General features: G+C 30.6%; 2 protein-coding genes across 2 annotated transcripts in view; both read left to right on the plus strand.

Moving 5' to 3' along the window:
* nudC (nuclear distribution C, dynein complex regulator) overlaps positions 1–19,796 on the plus strand; it is a 313,220-nt gene that overhangs the window by 153,761 nt on the left and 139,663 nt on the right. The window lies entirely within an intron of this gene.
* The window catches only part of LOC142331614 (uncharacterized), a 36,533-nt gene that overhangs the window by 15,771 nt on the left and 966 nt on the right, over positions 1–19,796 (plus strand). The window lies entirely within an intron of this gene.

Here is a 19,796-nt window from a genome sequence, read left to right on the forward strand (position 1 = left end):
ACTATTAATCCCTACCTTATTTGTTCTGAAAGGAAATTGGCAATTTTTTTAATTTGTTTATGTTTAATGGATTGTGCCGTTTAGTTTTTAATTGCTTATTCTAGTACGGAAAAAATGCGAACGTATTGATTACATTAACATAAACAACATTCTTATCTTCAGTATTATGTTAATAGTATTTATTTATAGCCCAAAACTTGTTTTAACGGTGAACTTTATTACGGATTCATTTTTTGATAACACTGAAAATAGATTTATGACAAATTCAACCTTTTATGTAATGGTTTTAATGTTTTATTTTAGTAGTTAATAGTTAAGTAAAGCCTTGAAACTTGTAATTTACTCAAGTTTATGTATACGCATCGATTGACATATGTGTGTGTTTGTTGTATATTAATTAATTGTGTATTAATGTTAATGTTAGGTTATTTCTTCCGGCTCTTTCATACGATATTCATTACAAAGTGTTCCATGAAAGAAAATGCTCGTGATAAACTGTTAAAAAAGGTGTGTACGTGCGCGCGCGAGTTTGCTGTCGCATATACATACTGTATATATAAAATGCCGTTGTTGATTTATCGCTGTATAACATTGAATACTTTCAGTTTATTCTTTATTGAAATACAGCTTGTTTTAACAAATTGATAAAAAGGAAAAATCTTAACTTTTTGTGCTAAAAATATATTTTCGATCAAAAAGTAATTAATAAAATCTAATACTACAATTTAATAGATTAAGAAATGGTGATTAAAGCAGTTATAATAATTTACGAGGGGGTCCAGAAAGTAAATTACGTTAGTGCCTAGCGTGGAGATGGGTGGGGGTAGACCTGCCATCTTGGCGCCAAAACGTTTCTACCCTGAGTACGCATCATGCTGTCGTAGCGTGTGGACTGTGATTTTTCTACTTTGTTCGTTGTGAATTATTGAAATGTGCGCTTCAATAGAAAATTCCGCAAGTTGTGAGTTGCGTTAGTGATTAGGATTTTACTGGCAAAAAACTTCAAACCAATTGAAATTCAGCGGCAACTTTGTGAGGTGTACGGAGGTTGAATAATGAGCGGTGGTGAAGTGAGGCAGTGGTGCATTCAGTTTAAAAATGGCCGCTCCAGTGTTCATGATGAGGACCGCAGTAGTCGGATTAGCCTTGTGACAGATGAACTGACGATGAAAATCAACGATAAAATTAGTGAAAATTGAAAAGCTTGTTCATCGTTATGATTGCCTCAATTTAAATGGCGACTTTGTTGAAAAATAGTTTAAGATTGTCCCTTTCAAATGTTAATAATAAAATTTGTTTTCTTATTTGTTTGGTTTTTTATTTCAAAACGTAAGTTACTTTCTGGAAAGGCCTCGTATTTAATGTTTTCATTGACCATTATTATGTTTTGTATTGTCAACATATATCCAGTGGAACGTTTACAAGAATAATCAAATAAAATGCATTCAGTGCCGTACAATTTCAGGGATGTGTGTCTTGTATTTTGTACCTGTTTTCAATTTAAAAAAAATTAATTTGTAAAAGAAAATCAATTTTTCATGCAGCTTATATTTAAGCTGAGCAATACAAAATCTTGAATTCTTAATGTATTATCCGTGTCTAAGTAAAAATGACCCGATCTCCAAAGAGACATGTATAGAATAGATGCCTGCTGCCTGGAAGAATCTTTAGATTTCTTGTTGGTTTTTTTAAACATTATTTTAGCGGATCAGTTCAACTGTTCAAAATTTCAATAAACTTAAGCGTTTATTGCTAGAAGTTTATAGACCAAAACGCTTAATGGATCTGCTCATTAGTTTGTTTTTTTTTTCAATTTTACATGATTAAAAATATCATTTTCTTTGAATTTTGCTGTGTTCGTATCAATTGTAACACAATCTGGACATTCTGTTTTCGGACAATCCCTTATTATACCTCACTAGCCGGCCCGTTTAGCCAGAACCTGGACTCTTAGGGCCCAGGCGAATCTTGTAGCCAACCCAGAGCTCCTTCGGTCCCGTCTACCAAGAGGACTCCGACCCCTGGAACCCTGCACTGTTCGTTATCTTCATGGTTGTAAGAATAATACTGTTAAAGATTAATTAAACTACTCAGGCTAGAAACTTGCAAAAGAAACTAAATTGCAAAAGAACACACACCTTTGACGACGAAAAATTCATAACTATTCTTTGTCATGGTGGCAGAAATATAATAAGAAGTAAAACGATTAATTTTTTTTTCCATATTGAATATCTTTGCCTCACAACTTCACCCTCCTTGGAAGTGGAGAAATAATGATAATTTTTAAAATGTTATCCTTCAAGGGAGCGCTAGCGCTTCGGTCTGTAGCTTAAAACCTTTCCTGGGATAACAGGAATGCATCCTCCAGATTTGAAAGCAATCGGTCTGTTGGTTCTCGCATGATGACAGAACAAACAGACATTTTATCTATGTACATGTCTATATCTATTGAAATTATCTGTATTGAAAAATTTCTTGGGAGCGGCTCGCCGTAAGAAAGGAGCATCAGAATTTAGCGGCCCGAATGAGAAGTGCAGCACCATAAGAGATTATTTATTATTTGCAGGTTTTAATATATAAGTTTTCATTTTAATATAGCCCTATGACATTCAGGATTACATAATGAAGCTACTGTTAAAATTTGGTAGCGATTAGTTTAGCGGTTCTTGAGATTTTTGGTAACATACAAACAAACGTTTCCTCTATGCGGGTTGTCGCACGAACAAACGGAGAGACTTTCAGGACATGTTCTATTTATGAAAACAATGAAAAATGTTCATATAAACATTGGTCTAGAAACGCATTGTTTTCGAGTTAGGCTAGCGAAATATTTCCCAAATTTCAGCTCTTCTAATAAAAAGAAGCTCTACTGAAATGTTTGAGACCCAAATTAAGGACTAAAGTTGGTGGTTTCTTATGTTATTTGAGCCGCGAAATAGGATAAAACAGGTTCCATAACTCTAAATCCGGTAGTTTTATATCTGATGTAAAACACAAAATTCGTTGTCGAAAAACAAGTTTTTTTTTTAGGTTTTTTATCGAAATAAAGGAGTGTTTATTCTTTTATATGGATCTTGTTCATTCTAGTCATCCCCGTTACTTGTGATGAAAATTAACATTTCCATCACAAGTAACTTTTGATCATGAAAATTCATCATCGGATTTATGAAACCTGGTGGGTCCTTTTTGGGCGGACAATTGAGCACGGTTGTGTGTGATAAATTTTCATTTCAGATCCACTCATTTTGTTCAGAATAGGTATTTGCACCAGTTATCTTTTTAGATCTAGAAAAAGCAATATTAACTCTTTCTTTTTTCTAGATATTTCTGTGTCAATATTCATACTGCTTGAATAGTGTTTTTTCTAGCCTGCTACTTCATTGTCTTGTCCCTGTTATAAAACTGACTAGATTTTCATCATACTTTATTCTTAAAGCAATTATTACATTTTCCAAATTTCATAAAAGGCTCTCAAAAGACATAAGGACGCGGTGACCTTATGTCGCGAAATTATGTCGACCTTATTCACGAAAATTCTACTTCTTGTATTACATTCTTAAAATAATATTCAGACCACATTTAATTAAACATTTATTTAAAAAAAAATTGATTTATCTACCAAATTGTAACTATTTCTCTAATTAATTTCCTTATAAATAATTCAGTTGAAATGTATTTATAATTAAATTTTATGTTAATTGTTACATTTATTAATAATTTATTAAATTTTTTCCCAATGTACTGTGTATTTCAATTATCTTTGTTAATATTTTCATGTAACTTGTAACAAGCGGTACATTTTAAAATTATCATGATATTTCCTCTCCGGTGAAAATAATGGACCTTTTCCGTCCATCGAGAGTGTTCTCGGATATTCTCTTGATCTTCTTCCAACCGGTGGGTTATTTAAGGCTTGTTTGGGTTTTCAACCGAATGCATTCTTAACAAATACTTTTCCTCTATTTCTCTCTGGAAGCGAAAATCTTGTCGTGGATAGAAACTATTTTTAAATCAAACATTTCATGTTTGATAAATCTTATCAAGTCTCGTCTCTCCAAACGGAACACCGTAGAAAAGACATCTATCCCAGCAGCCTGCAAAGAGCTCGGATTTTCAAATTTTAAAACCCAGGTTTTACAACTTTATAAAAACACTACTGATATAGCCATTTCTTATACAATTTTAGCTGTCTGTCAATTCTTATCTTATTCTTTAGGTTTCGCCTTATAATACCACACATCGACCTAAAGAGATGAGTTTTAATTTTAATGTTGTCTCCATCAATAAGATAGGTAACAAGTTAAAAGAGCTGACTTGTTCATAAAAAAAATTCATCACCTTCGATTTCTTAACAGACAATTTGTCATTACAATTTTTAGCTATCTCTCTTGAAATATCTCAAAATCTAGCTGTGTAAAATTATTTAAGTCATAATTTTTGTTGTCTAACATTGTTGAGATAAACTGATGCATGAATGGTCGATGTGTTAATTTATAAGTTATTAGCATCTATTTTATAAATGCTTTTACAGTGAATAATAAATAGTAAATGTACTTAATAATAAATATACTTGTCATCTGCACCCTCTCGTAACTCATGCGCATTCTTTCCAGTAAACATCATTTTTTCTTGTCAGCAATGTTATTTTACTGACATTGAAAAATGTTTATGTGAAGTTTACAAAATTTAGCTTCTCATCATTTTTTTTTTTTATGGAAGTTAAAATGAACGGTTTCAAAAGTTGGGGAAATCCCATAAAAATACCATTTTATAGATTATTATCAGTATTTTATTTCACTTTTACGGGACATTAATTATAAATGGTGCATTTATATTATGTTATAATGATATATCTAATGAATATAATAATGTAATATTACCTCGTGTGATAGCTTTGACTTTGTTTTAAGTGTGGTGCAATAGCGAAAGTTTGTACTTGATTCGCTTTATACTAAGTTCCCTGTACATGCTATATATATATATGCTAAGAAACATATAGCATTAAAAAAACATGCTTTTAAACACGTAATCTTTTACATTACGGGATATTACTCTGTAATATATACCCATGTTTTTATAAGTGATATGTATGTTCATCTATGTTGTAACGTGTCAGAAAGAGTTTTTTTGTTATTGCGAAAACAAATAATATATGTAATTATTATAAATTTTATCTTTTTATGCCAATTATTTGGTGTCTTTTGTTCTTAATTTATCATCAATTAAAGTAGATTCTTTTTACCATTTATCTGTTATTTAGAACGGTAGGGCACCGGGTTCTGATTCGATCAGGTTTAACATTTCTCTTTTGTAAAAAATTTCTAAACATAGTTTCATGCAGAATTTGTAAAATTAGTGGTGGTGGTGAATTATGCCCAGAAAAATCTGCTAATATTGTTTGCATTAATTATGAATTATATTACTTCTTATATTTTTAATTATTATGATGCTTTCATATCCGGTGTAAAAATTAGGAGATAACATTTTATTATTATTTTTATTGTATGTAGAACGTTTTTAAAATGTTTATTTGCGATTTTATTCTTTAAGATAGCATTTAAAATGGCTAAAATGACAAAAAGATGTTGATATATTAAAGAGTTGATAAAGTTTGGTAGTAGAATTTGAAAAACAGATTTTCGGGTATATCGTTTAAAAATGGATAATGTGTACTGCGGTACATAACATCATAAATAGAAAATATACGTTACAGAAAATACCAATGAGAAAAAACAAACTGAACTTTATACCGAATTAAATTTCATTCTGATCTTTGATAGATGATGTACGGGTAGATTTACTTAAGAATTCTATTTCAAATAAATTAAAAGATTATTTCAATGTAAGAAAGAGCAAACCAAATGATGTTTGGTCGATGATAAAGATATAAGTTTATGATACATCTTGTTACGTTAAATATTAAAGCTAATTTCATTAAAATTTTATTATTGGAATTCAAAATTAACTCCAGTTTACTAACTGGGAAAAAACAAGATTCTCCCTAACTTTATTACTTTTTAATCCCAACGCTCATTCAGTTCGCTGATGAAAAAAAAAATTATACCATGTTGTGAAGAACCTGTTTTTAATTCTTTATAATCCAAATGGAATATTCCTATTTTTTTCTAATCTTTTTTCAGTTACTATATATTAGGGTTTTACTAAACCCCCTTTTAAGTAATTTGTTTTAGTATATGAGCTGGTCTTCTCGTAATTGATGGGCTGTAATGTGCTTCTGTTACTATGAGTTAACCCGGAATCATTTACCTCTAAAACATTATAACTGGGATGAAAGTGTACTGCCTGGAGGTGGCAGTAAAGTATTCTTTGGGTGGGAGATTGTTTGTGTTTTTCTTAGTAAAACTTATCCCTTTATTGATATTCACTTTTTATCTTATTCTTGATCCCTTCCTTCTCGTTGATATTTTTTGATTAACGTTTGGTTAATTGGATTTTTCTAAAGATTTTTAAAAGTGCTGCGTCGTTGGTATTTATTTACTTTGACTGCCGTCTGTGTTGATGAACCAATCCGAGGACTTTATTTCTATCCGACCGCTGTTCCAAAACGTAATTAAGAAGTTAGGTATTCATATCGTAAAACCTGGGTTTGTTCTCATCTTAATGAAACACAATAGAAACTAGATATCCGAAAGTTTTAATCCCCGTGCAGGGAAATTTTAGTATCTAATGAATGAATTTCTAAAAAAACCCGTATGTTCTTCGAATAATTCTCACCCCCTTGAAATTTTATTATTATTTTTTTAGTTAATTTTTTTTTCCTTGTACAACAATGAAGTATTGTGATTGCGAAAAATTTTGGTTTTCAGATTTCAACAAAAATATCCATTTTTACCATCCCTGAATTCATTTTGACTAGTTCGGCGTGACGTCTGTACGTACGTATGTATCTCGCATAACTCAAAAACGATTAGCTGTAGGCTGTTGAAATTTTGGACTTAGGACTGTTGTAACATCTGGTTGTGCAATCTTTTGATTGCAATTCAAAAAAGCCCAAAATCCAAACACTTAATTATTTTTGATATTTTTCTTAACTGCATTAATAAGCCCTTATTGGGAGCATTTCAACGATGTATCATAAGTGGTATTTATTTTTATTGGTTCCAAAGTTATACCAAAATAAAATTGTAATTAATGAAATATTTGGATCTTATGGGAAGGCACATCGGTTCGAATCAGACTTCAACTCCTTTTTTTTTAACTTTTTTTTTTAATTTAAATATATTGATTTATTAATAATCAATTATTAACCACTCATTGTACATTTTTTTTTTTACAATGAATAAAAAATAATTCAATAATTAAAAAAATATCCAAGTTACTAATGAAATAAAATTTTACTTTCACTTTAAAAAATATGTTATATGTAATATGTATGTGTATATGTAATTTAATACGCATAGAAGGAAGTCATGTGATGTCTATATTAGATTTTTTTGGCTTTTCATTGGTTGTTCTAATTTTTAACTGTAATGTATTTTCGGTTTACCTCTTCAATTACATATTATTTTACTACGATAATCTGTCATAAATTTTCATCTCTATATTTATGTTAGGACCTATTCAACCTACCATTTTCAACATCCATTCTCTTTTCCTTTTGTTTTCATATTGTCATTCAGTCATATGTACACATCACTTGAAAATAGGCAAACTTACACTGTCAGAAGGAACCTTAGTTAAGTGTTCATAGTAACAAACCTATACGTATAGTCTGACCACCATTTTGACCAGCTTCCCGAGAAAATAGGAGGTTGGTTCTTCAGATACTTATAATTTCGAAAAAATTGGTCAAACGTTTTACATTTTGACCATTTACCCAACTTCCCAATGAGATAGAAATTTTATATATTTAAAATTATTTTCAATAATTATAGTTTTTGTTTTTAAAAAGAATGTTTATTAGGTACATAAAGAATAATACGATTTTCTGTTTATTTTTTGTCTTTTTGTTTCAATATATAACCGATTTTTAAAAGGTTTTATTTACTCTTTATTGGCTGTATTTACATTAATTTTCTCAGATTTACATTCTCTACAAGTTTTGTTAGTAAATCTTCCGCATTTATTATTAGTCATTTAACAAAGCTATATTGTAGTAGTACAAACATTGTATGTCAATTGTTTTTGACACTGAATTTTGTGTTTTACTTCGGATATCTTAAAAACTACTAGAGTTACCGTTTTGGGACCTGTTTTATCCTATTTCCCAGCTAAAATTACAGAAGAAATCACAATCTTTACACCCTAATTTCGATCCAAATAATTGTAGTAGGACTTCTTTTTTTATTAGAAGAGCTGAAATCCGCGCGAAATATTTCGCTTGTAACTCGAAAACAAAGCTTTTCCAGACTTATGTTTATTGATTTTTTTTTCTCATTATTTTCACCAGTAGACATATCTTGAAAGTTTTTCCGCGTTATTCGCAATAAAGGAATGTGTTCTCTTTCAGTGTTATATTACTTCTTGTGTGTGTAAAGTATTGCAGATTGAAAAGCAGCGGCGATAGATTATAATAACTTTCTCGATCCTTTCTGATTCAGAACTAACCTTTCCTTATCTTGTGCTTTTTATAACTGATACTTAATTTTTTGTTATAGGTTACGTAACTCAATTATTACGTTTAAGTCTCTAGTGTTTTACATTAAATTTTAAGAAAAATTTTAATTTAAAAATGTATTTTTTTATTGCTTCCATATAAACATCTAAATTTCGAACATTCAGTAAACGTTTTTAAATGTACAAATGTAATTGAACCGTCGTTGTGTTTCTTTTTTTTATTTATTGTGAAATTATTTTTATTCTTTTAAACCTAAAATATTTTCCTTTTTTTGTTTAATTACTATTAACTCGCTAACTGAAACAAATTCTTTGCGCAATGTAATGTTATAGTTTGCAGATCAGTTACATGGGTTTATTATGTCGTATACTTTTCTATTTTACTTTAAATAGCTTTTAAAAGCTACTATATAATACTGGAAAAAATACACAATTATTATTTCCCTAAGTTAAACATTTAAAATACTTTTTTTGTTATGTTGATATAATGCTTATTTTTATACTGTCAAATTTGCATTATGTTTCCATTAATTTATTCAAATATCTTGTTTTAGAAAACCTGTTTACTTTTATTATGTTTATTAGCTGCTCCGTTATGATTATTGAACTTTTAATGTCGTCTCTTAAATTAAAATTTTTAGTATTAATACATTGTGTATCTATTTAAATATAATAAGATTATTAACATATAAGGTTAGTAGTAAATTTAAGAAGAAAAATGATTATTCGAGGTCGAATTGTTTTTATAATGGATGTAGAAATAGTCGGTTTGGTAATACGATCCAGAGTATATATATATATATATATATATATATATATATATATATATATATGATCTCTGTGAGCAATGTAAAATCTTAATTATATCAAATCGGTTGAGATTGATTTTGTAAATTACCAGTAGGCCCAGGGTTTTATTAGAATAGGCATACATTCTTCAGTAAAGTTGAACTGGGTTAAAAGCTTTTAAAGGTCATTTAGTTGTACGATCGGCTTCCCTTACTTTTTATTAGCACTCAATCATTTGTTACTGATATTTATATTAATCTACTTTGCTTCGTCAGACTTGTAAATCTTCAGATTTGTTGTGTATTTCCTGTTCCCTTAATTCGAACTCTCGGTTCTGATTTGTAGCATATCATTCTCACTTTTACTATGACGATGAACTATTATTTGGTAATCATACTGTGAGATATATCAATCGCATGACTACAGTCATCTCAAAAAATGCTTCCATATAATAAAATAAATCTATGATTTTCTATTAATTGCTTACAGATTAGATCGAAGATTAATAACAAAGGATTTTATCTTATTTCATATTTTTTGTCTGTTAACCAATTACTGAAGAAATGTGTGTATCCTTAAGAAAGTAGGGAAAACTAGGCAATACAATTTTTTATTACTTTTAATTTAATAAGATTATACGATCTGTGAAAAACCCTGAAAAATTATTTATAAAGCCATTTCTCCCTTACTTTGGCTGTTTTTGATCGTTTTTGCTATCGAGAAGAGGAGGTCGGAACGTGTCGATGACACACGGAAGATCCCGATGGGGGCCCCGGAAAAGGGCTAAGCTATGGTGGGGCAATCTACTTCCACGTCACTACGGGAGTAACTAGAAGGTGCTGAAAAGTTATGCCGTTTACTCCCGGTGTGGTTAATAAGGATAAAAAAAGAATGTATTTTAGTGATTATAATTTGACGAAGAGATTATGTACAATTATAAAAAACAATTATTATTCCTTTTCAGATGAAGGTAATATTTGTAAATAATATGTAATAATATACTTCGCGCCATTGCAGATGATGTGCATAGTAACAGTAATTAGTTGTGACTATATTTTAAGCTGCCTTATTTTAAGTAATAATACTTTTAATTTTATTAGAAAATAATAAATTTTAATTTTAATTTTTTATTAGAAATAGACGATTTCAATAGGCGAATAGTAGCGTCTCGGTTTTTCATTCGGGTGATTCTGGGTTCTATTTTCGGATCAAGCATGGCATTTCTCATACTATACAAAATTCCATTTCTATATTTCCACCTTCAAACTTCTCTGCTATGCTTCTGTGGTAAATTAATTCATCTAGCAACAAAAAATGGGGGTACTTTTCTTAAAGTTTTCTTTAGTTATTTAAAGAAAGATGAAGTATGATGTAATAATATATGTAATACGATTTTTTTCCCCGCGCACTTACAAAGCTTCAAACCTTATCAAGCGTTAGGTCTAAAAATTGACAAATGCGTTAATATTCTATATAATCTGTATATGTGATTCCTAATACATATTAAAAAAAAAGTATGACGACAAAGTTGTAATACTTTCCTGGCGTTGGTTATTTATGATGTAGAGGAAAAATATAGATAAAAAAAAAGTTACCCAACATCTCTGTTTTGGGGTAGAGGTAATTTCTGATGAAGTTTAATGTAAAAAATTATCATTGTGTTTAAATAAACCAAAAAAATATTCAAACAATCGGTAATTCACTTTTCTTCTCCAAGTACCCAAAATCAATATCCAAAAAAGATGATGATAATGTAAGTCATTTTTATGCTCTGTCCCATAATTTGCGAGATAAATGGCCTGGAATATATTACAGGAATGTTGTATAACCTTCAAAAACGTGTTACTCGATGTATGTGTAACACTATCTCTGACGGTTAGCCGTATGGCCTTCAAAAAAGGTCCAAGGGCATATGTGTGACGACCTATTCCAATGTAAAATTTTCTTCTCTTTTCATTGGTGAAGCCAAAAATAGGCCTTTCTATTCGAAAGGTCGAATTAACCTTGAAATAAGGTCATGGTCAAGATCAATGTCAAATCCAAGATCACCATGAAGTGTACCTCTCCAATCTGAGTAAATTTTGTCGAGGTAATTTTTTTTTTATTGAGCGTAGTTTACGAAACAATTCCGTGGGCCGATTGTAGAATGAGTTTATTTTTGTTATCTGTCGACAGGAAGTAATTCGGTGTATTGTCAAGTGCAATGCTTTTTTTTTTATTATAAATTAAACGGTCGCTGCCATGTAATATTTGTAATTAAAAGATTTTTATTAACTAGTATAGTATTGTTTTTTATGTATGTGTTACATAACTTGCGCGTTAATTAATAAAGTTTACATTTTTATGAAAACAACCTTGCGTGTGATTTACACTTAAACTGCCAACTTTACTGATGTTTTATTTGAATATACCAGTGACTTGTTTGCTTTTATGATGTAATATAATAATATATGGTACCTTTAAAATTATGATTTATTATGTATTTACGTTTAAGTTAATTCGCATATTTATGTAACGATTTATGATTTTTGTTATTTTTATTATGGGTTCATTAATAGCTGTAAACAAACTGTTAAATATCTGTCTGCATGTTTGTAGGCTAACTTCATTAAAAGGTCAATCTCTTAGATTCTATAGGAATAATATATATTTTCATGGATTACTTCTGCAAGATATAAATTTAACTTTCTATATCTTAAAATTAATTATATATTTTTAATTTTATGCATGTGCATGCATGTAAATCGCTAAATGAATGTGTAATAAAATAATATGTTGGATTTTGAATTAACGAAATTAAAAAGAAAAAAAACTTATAGAACGATTCAGGAAAAAAGTTAAATTTATATTCCCCAGTATTAAATATTAAATCAACGATATATTAGTTACAAGTGGTGTATTTACCCAGAATATCTGTCAGGAAATAGATTTTATTATGTAATTATATATTTAAGAAAATTATTTCTTCCCACTCTTAAATGTAATATATAAATGCGAAATTTTGTGGCGAGTTCTTCTGTCTGTCCGTTTGCAACAGCATCATGCGAGAACCGACCAACCGGTCGTTTTAAAATGTTCAGAGTACATTCGTGTTATCCCAGGAAAAGTTTTAAGCTATAAGTTAAGGTCCTAGTCCTTGAGAATGAAATTTTCCTCGTCAAAAGTCTGAGCGTTTTAGTTACTACTATTTAATAGTATTAGTGCCTTAGTTACTACTATTCTGTCTTTTCTAATAAAGTTTTTTTTCAGGTAGTTGTAATGTCTATATACGTTAATTGTTGTTTTTATTCTCACAACCATGAGGATAACGAGCACAATGGGCGATCCAGGGGGCTGGATACCTGGGTAGACGGAAAGGACGAGCGAAGCCAGCCCTGACCGGCTAGTTATCTTTTAAATTACATTCCATTTTTATAAACTTCGTTTATCTATTGTACGTTACATCATAAATCATATTGCTGTTATTTCTTTTGTAGATAAAATTTTATCGTATATTTTAGTTATGAAAAAAGTGCCAGATTTAAGTATAATAATTTAAACCGTTGTACTGTACTGTGTGAACAGCAATGAAGAAAAATTCGATGGTGGTTCATTATAAGCATGCTGGGAGAGGAGATGTCCTCGTTACATTGTCCAAAATAAGTCAAAACTATCCGAAGGCATTTCGGCTGTTAGGTTTTTTATCCAAGATGAAACGTATACGGTATTTGCGTTTGGGGTAAGAGTGTGTTACCATTTTTCTCAAAAACTACTGGACCGATTCGATGCGGTTGGTGTTACTTCAGAGCAGGTTATGAGGTAATAGGGGGGAAGTATTGTGATCGCGAAAAATTTTAAGTTTCTAGATTTCAACGGAAATATCCATTTTGACCATCCCTGATTCCGTTTTGACTAGTTTCGGTGTAACATCAGTAAGTACGTATGTATGTAAGTACGTATGTATGTATGTATGTATGTATGTACGTACGGTACGTACGTATGCATCTCGCGTAACTCAAAAACGATTAGCCGCAGGATGTCGAAATTTTGTATTTAGGATTGTTGTAACATCTAATTGTGCACCTTCCCCTTTTGATTGCAATTGGCTGAACCAAAAGTGTCCAAAAAAGCCCAAAATTCAAACAAATTTGGATTTCGGACTTTTTCTTAATTTCAGTAATAGCCCTCATTGAGAGATTTTCAACGATATATCATAAGTGGTATTTATTTTCATTGGTTCCAGTTATAGCCAAATAAGATTTAATTAATGAAATATTTGGATCTTACAAGGGCAAGACACTTCATCTCTTCTTTCGTTTTAACATTTTTTTAATTTAAATATATTGATTTATTAATAAAAAACCTCTGATTGTAAAAAAAACGTATACGATAAAAAAGAAAAGAAAAAATATTAAAAGTTTTTAATGAAATAAGATTGTATGTACTTTTCATTTTAAAATAAATGTGTAAATGTAATTTAATAGGCGTATGTGGAAGTCATGTGTTGCCCACATCAGATATTTTATTTAACTATCTCCCATTGGTCAGTAGCGAAGAGAAGTAACGTTTTCTAATTTGTTACCTAAACTACCTATGCACAAAAATAATAATTTTTAAAAATAAATTTGTGATTATTTTTTTTTTTACTGTGTTATATTCACGAACGAGAAGTATCCTCAACACCATATTTTTAATGGAGGAAATAAGTTTATTCCTCCCACCTCTTTTGTGGCTCTCTTTATCAGATCATGGCTTTAAATTTAGAATACATTTCAACCCTGATTCAAATATTGTGTTGTTGGTTATGTGTATAGATGGCTTAACGTTTTTTTTTACAAATTATTTTTATAAGTTCATATACTTACAGCCAATGTTTTGTACATTTAAGATTTACTTAATATTGGTTTTTCTTGTATAAAAAATATACGGGCTCGTGTGTTTTTTTTTCTCTAAATGAACAAGAGTTTTTACGTATTGTAATGCAAGAATTTTTTTATACTATTATCTTTTATAATGAGGTCTAGGTTGAAAGCAGGTCTTAAAGAGAATTCATTTCTGATTAAATATTTTTATTATTACAGAACTTTATTCTCATTATTTATTATTATTTTTTGATTTTATGGGTAACATGTAAAGGTATGTAAAGGTTATTTTTTAATTTACATTCTTTTTTTGTTTCCAGCATAGATTTAGATTTTGTACATGACTGTATACGCGATTATGTAATTACAATTTTACATTGTTTTTTCTTTCGAAAATTATAAGATAATTACTTTGTTAAATAAAAAGTTTAGGTTAATCCTTGCTTAACCTTTTTTACTAGATTGCTTTATTTTTATCAAGGTAAGGTATATATGAAAGAAAAAAAGATTGATTTTTATTATATTAATTTACGTACATCCTATTATTTTCTGTCAAATATCTTTTGTTATTGTTTCTATTATTATTTTAACGTAAGAATTATCGGTTTTTTATTTATTTTTTCACGATGAGTAATTTTTGTGTTCTTTCTATGACCTTGGCCTCTTCAACATCTTCTGTCAAGGTTTTTTTTGTGTTCAGTAAAGTATTTTAATTTCCATCATTTTTTTTTTTTACGATAAACCAACCGGATTACCTGTTGGTGTAAGGTTAGTTATTTGGTTTTGTACGTGTGAACATTGTAATTTCATGAATTTCTGTAAATAGAAGTCAAATTATTATATTTTACGTTGTGACATGCTACATTTTCAAAATTGCTTTCTTTCTATCTATTATGTTATTTCGTAGAATTAATCCTTCACAATATACGGTTGCTTGCGACCTGGTACGAGTGACAAGTCACTCCCCCTCCCCCAAAAAAGTGACTGTTAACCCTAGAGCTATTAGGTATATAAATATTAAAATAATAGGTCATTATTGTGTAATGAAATAAATATTTTAAAAATCGCTAAAAAAATTAATTAAAAAACAATATTATTGAAACATATTATAAAAACTCGTTTCGCGAAAAGTTTGTTTACGTCTCACGTAAAAAGGAGTTATTTTAAACAATAAAATGAGTTATTTATTTTAAACAATATACTAAAAATATTAATACCTAATATAAATCAGCTGTTCATTTAACCATATGATTACTAGTAACTTTACAGTGTTGCCACTTTAGCTGCCAGAAAATCTAGTCTCATTACTTGATTTACAGACTTCGTACTCGAAACCGTATCGGTTTTACTACTACCTCTTGGCTATCACGTCCTTCTGTACTTATATTTTCAGATCCACTATTGGGTTCTATTTATAATTAAAGTTTTAAATACTCTCTTCGAATGTCCTTTGGCGCCATCTTTATAGGAGTTATTTTAATACGTAATTAAAAGTTATTAATCGGTTATTTTATGTGGATAAAAATCAAGTGGACTTCCTGGTTGAATGATAAAATTAAACATAAAATCCGACCGTGCGGAAAATTTTGTGGAAACTGTAAAAAAAAAAAAAATTAGCACAAAGTAACAACGATGAAGTCTTACGTAAAGATCTCTGTTGAGAAGAAGGTGGTTTGTTTCATTGTCTAATTTTTGGTGATTAGTGTATGTTACACATTAGTGATTGTCAGTGATTGACACAACGTACGAATAGGAACAGTAATTGAAGGAATTTATTTCGACATGTTAAGTAGAGGAAGACACTTAAGAACTTCATTCACGAATAAAATGGATCTCCGTTTCGTCGGTATATAGATCTTCGAAATTACGGGGTAAATTTGTTTTACCCGATTAGGATCTCTAGATGAAAAGCAGCAACGGTTTTGACGGTACCGTTGGCGTTTAATATGTCAAAAACAGTATGTCATAGCGGTGAATTAGGTCTGCAAAAATTTACCAGATCATATTTCGTCCGCTAAACGTTGCTCGATCACCTACCTCCTATCTTGTACAGTCATCTGCATCCTTGTAATATCGAAAGTGAAACACAGTGTCAACCACCGCCTGACACATCGGAAGGCTGTGGAACAAAATTAATTACCGTTCAACCCACCGTCATTTCAGTTGTTAATCTTGGTCCAGAACACATTCGGCATGCCTGGGTCTCGAAGATGCACGAATCGATTATCCCTCCACATTCCGTAATGTTATACAAGAAGCAGTAAGTTTTATTAGTGACCGTTCTGATCCGAGACTAAACGTGAACTTCCGGGAACAGCCAAACTTATTAACATTGCAGACGCCTAGCTGTAATCAATTTTCCTCCGCGAGACGCAACACTTCTGTTGAGAGCAACTGAATAGAATAACTTGATAAAGTCTTAAGAACACGCAGGTATGATAGCTCAAGAGAGAAAATCTACTTTCAACAGTTCAGGTTAAAACATTAGACCCGTTTCTTGAGCGGAATTATTTTTTTAAAGTTGAATTTTTTTTATTGATCAAAAACATATATTAAAAGAAAAAACAAACAAAAAACAAATAAAACTACAATTTATTTCCGATTTTATAAACCGCAGTAGTTATATAAAAGATTACCATTTCGTGACTTCACGTGGTATATAGAGTTTAAATTACGATTAATTCTGATTTGTTGTTATAAAACGGAAAAAAATAAATTGTAATACGATGCAGCGGCCAAATCACGTGCAAAATAATATATGCACGTGACTAAGTCATGTGTTATAAAATTTAAGAAAATTTTTTTCTAATCTTTTTTTTGTATGTAATGAAAATGATTGTTTCTTTATTATTTATGATAATAATAATTTACAATATTTAATTTCTGGATCGAAGTCTTTGAAGTCTATGTTGTATATAATAATTGGCCGGTGCGATGAGATTATTTTATTTAGTAGTGTGGGGGGAGGGAAATTAAAAGAAAAAAAAAGATGATGAATTGTCTTCGAAACCGGATCTACATTATTACAATAATTTTCACTTCCCTTTAATTTCTCTCTTCCCCCCTCAGAGTCTTGTATTTTCTTTGCTGTTTCTTCACTCTGTATGCGGTCAACCGTACGTTTATATATCATTTTATGTATGGCTTGTGTTACCTTGAGATAGTTTACTTCTGCTTTGTCGTGGTGTTTAAATAAGATATGTAATCTTTTTTTTTTACATTGATCGAAGTTCTTTAAGTTTGATTCTAACATACATATTAATGTATAAATACAAAAATAGGTGGACATATTTATTATTTACCAGGCTATATGCAGATATCTCGTATCCTTTGTTAACCATCTGTGAAATAATAATTTTAGTTTTGATCTCAATAAATTACGTTTTTATAAAATTAGTTTTCTATTAACTTTTTCTATTTATTTTATGTGTATTTAAATAAAATGATACTTTTGTATTATTCATTTGTCAAACTTATTTATCTACTTGTTAATAAGGAGCATGTTATCTTATAGAATAATAATTACTGCACGTTTTTCCTTTTAAGTAAAGACGCTGGGAAATTTCTCTCCTTAAGGTTGGCGAACCAGTGTCGTTCATGGCCATGCTAGTAATGTACACACTGCATTGTTGTTTGTAAGTTTCGCGTTTAGTATCTTTGATAACGTGTGAGTTATTACGTTATAAAATGAATGGAAAAATCTATATACGTTCGGGGAGGCCCTCGTTTATCACCGAGGACTTAAGTTGAAACGCATCGATGATGAAATCAGAAAAGATCGTCGCTCAACGATTTCCGACCTGGCCTTTCTTTTTTCTGATATTCAAGAGCTTTTATCAATCTGATTGTTCATGGCCATTTAAGCTTCAGAAGGGTTTGTGCACATTGGGTACCACACGTTTTAACGGAACGTATAAAAAATCATCAAAGCGGAAAGTCGTCAAAAATTCCAAAGCAGATCCCGAATGGTATCTGCTTTGGAATTTTTGATGCACTACAAAGTTAAAGATATTGAGTTTCTTAATTCAGTTGTTACCGGCGATGAAACGTGGATTTCGGTATTACACTCCAGAGAGAAAACAGCAGTCAAGTGAATCGTGTCATTCTCAATCACCAATCAGACCGACAAAGGTTAAGTCACAGCCATTTAGACGCAAACTGATGGCCACAGTCTTTTTGGATCAGTTTTACATACTGCTGATTGATTTCACGCCATGTGGAAGGACTACAGATGAAGAAGCCTACTGCGAAACTCTACGTAAGTTGCAGCGTGTCATTCAAAATCGGTGACCTGGGCGGCTGACCCACCGCGTCGTCCTGTTGCACGATAATTCACGTCCACATGTTGCGGGTCCGACACGTGATTTACTGAGAACATTGGATGGGAAATTTATGATCACCAGCATGTAGTCCGGACTTACCTTCTGCTGATTACCATTTGTTTGGGAAATTGAAAGAATTTTTGAGCGGTAAGCAATTCGCGGGTGACGATAAACTTAAAAATGCTGTTAATCAGTGGCTAAATGGATTGGCGGCAGAAGAATACGACGAGGGTATATTGAAGCTGATGTATCGCTATGATAATGTATTTTTTCATGTGGCGGTTATGTAGAGAAGTAATAAGAGGTATGTTGTTTAAGAGAAATGAAAAATATTTATAAAGTTTTCAGAATAAATCTGTTTAGAATGAAAGTCTTTACTTTAAAAATAACCTCTCATGTATTCCTTATATCTTAGTTACTAGTTTGTTCTTATATCCTAGTTTTAGTTAAATATTGCTTTGTAAAACTTGCTTGCCTTATTATTGTTTTTAATAAATGCTTAAATACCTAATTTTGTTACTTTAAATATGATTTTCTCCATATTTTTCAGTTTATACATGATTAACCCACCGGGTTAGTCTAATTATAAAAACCGAAATGATGAAATAGAAATCCTAGTAAAGGTAAGTTACTTTTTACAGATTTGCATACTAGATAGTGGATACCGGTGTACTTTTGGTGATTCGGGTTCAGTTAACCACTTATGTCAGGAATGGTCAACCTGAGTCTGTATAAGATTATACCTCATTTACATATCATTTGACCATGAGGTTGCTTATTCTTCACAACTTGAACAGATTGCAATGAACACTTTAGGAATGTAAAATAAAAAAAATACGTGATTATTTAAACTTCTTTGTTTAATATTTAGTAGATTCATTTGTGTTTTCAGGATTTTTTTTTAGTTAAAATTGTAAATTTCAGTGAATTTAGTATTTTCTTTCAATATATAGAGCGATTCAAAAAGGACTTCACAACTTTAACAAATAAATAAAAAATTTAGATAACTTAAAAAATTCGGTTGAGATTTAATTTCATACCAAAACACATCACGTTTTGACTCGCGTAGTTCATTAGTATTAAATTCGGCTACCAGACTGAACCTTCGTGGAGACAGGTTGTTCTGTTAAACATAGAAATTCCCCAGGATACTCACGCTTTTCTGAATCTGCTGTGCAACAACTCGGAGAACTCTTTACCCGTAGTCCGAAGAAATCAACTTGACGTGTGTCACGTGAGACTGGCACTGCACAAACGACTGTTTGCC

This window comes from Lycorma delicatula, chromosome 10 (assembly GCF_047948215.1).
Source record: "Lycorma delicatula isolate Av1 chromosome 10, ASM4794821v1, whole genome shotgun sequence".
Lineage (NCBI taxonomy): Eukaryota > Metazoa > Arthropoda > Insecta > Hemiptera > Fulgoridae > Lycorma > Lycorma delicatula.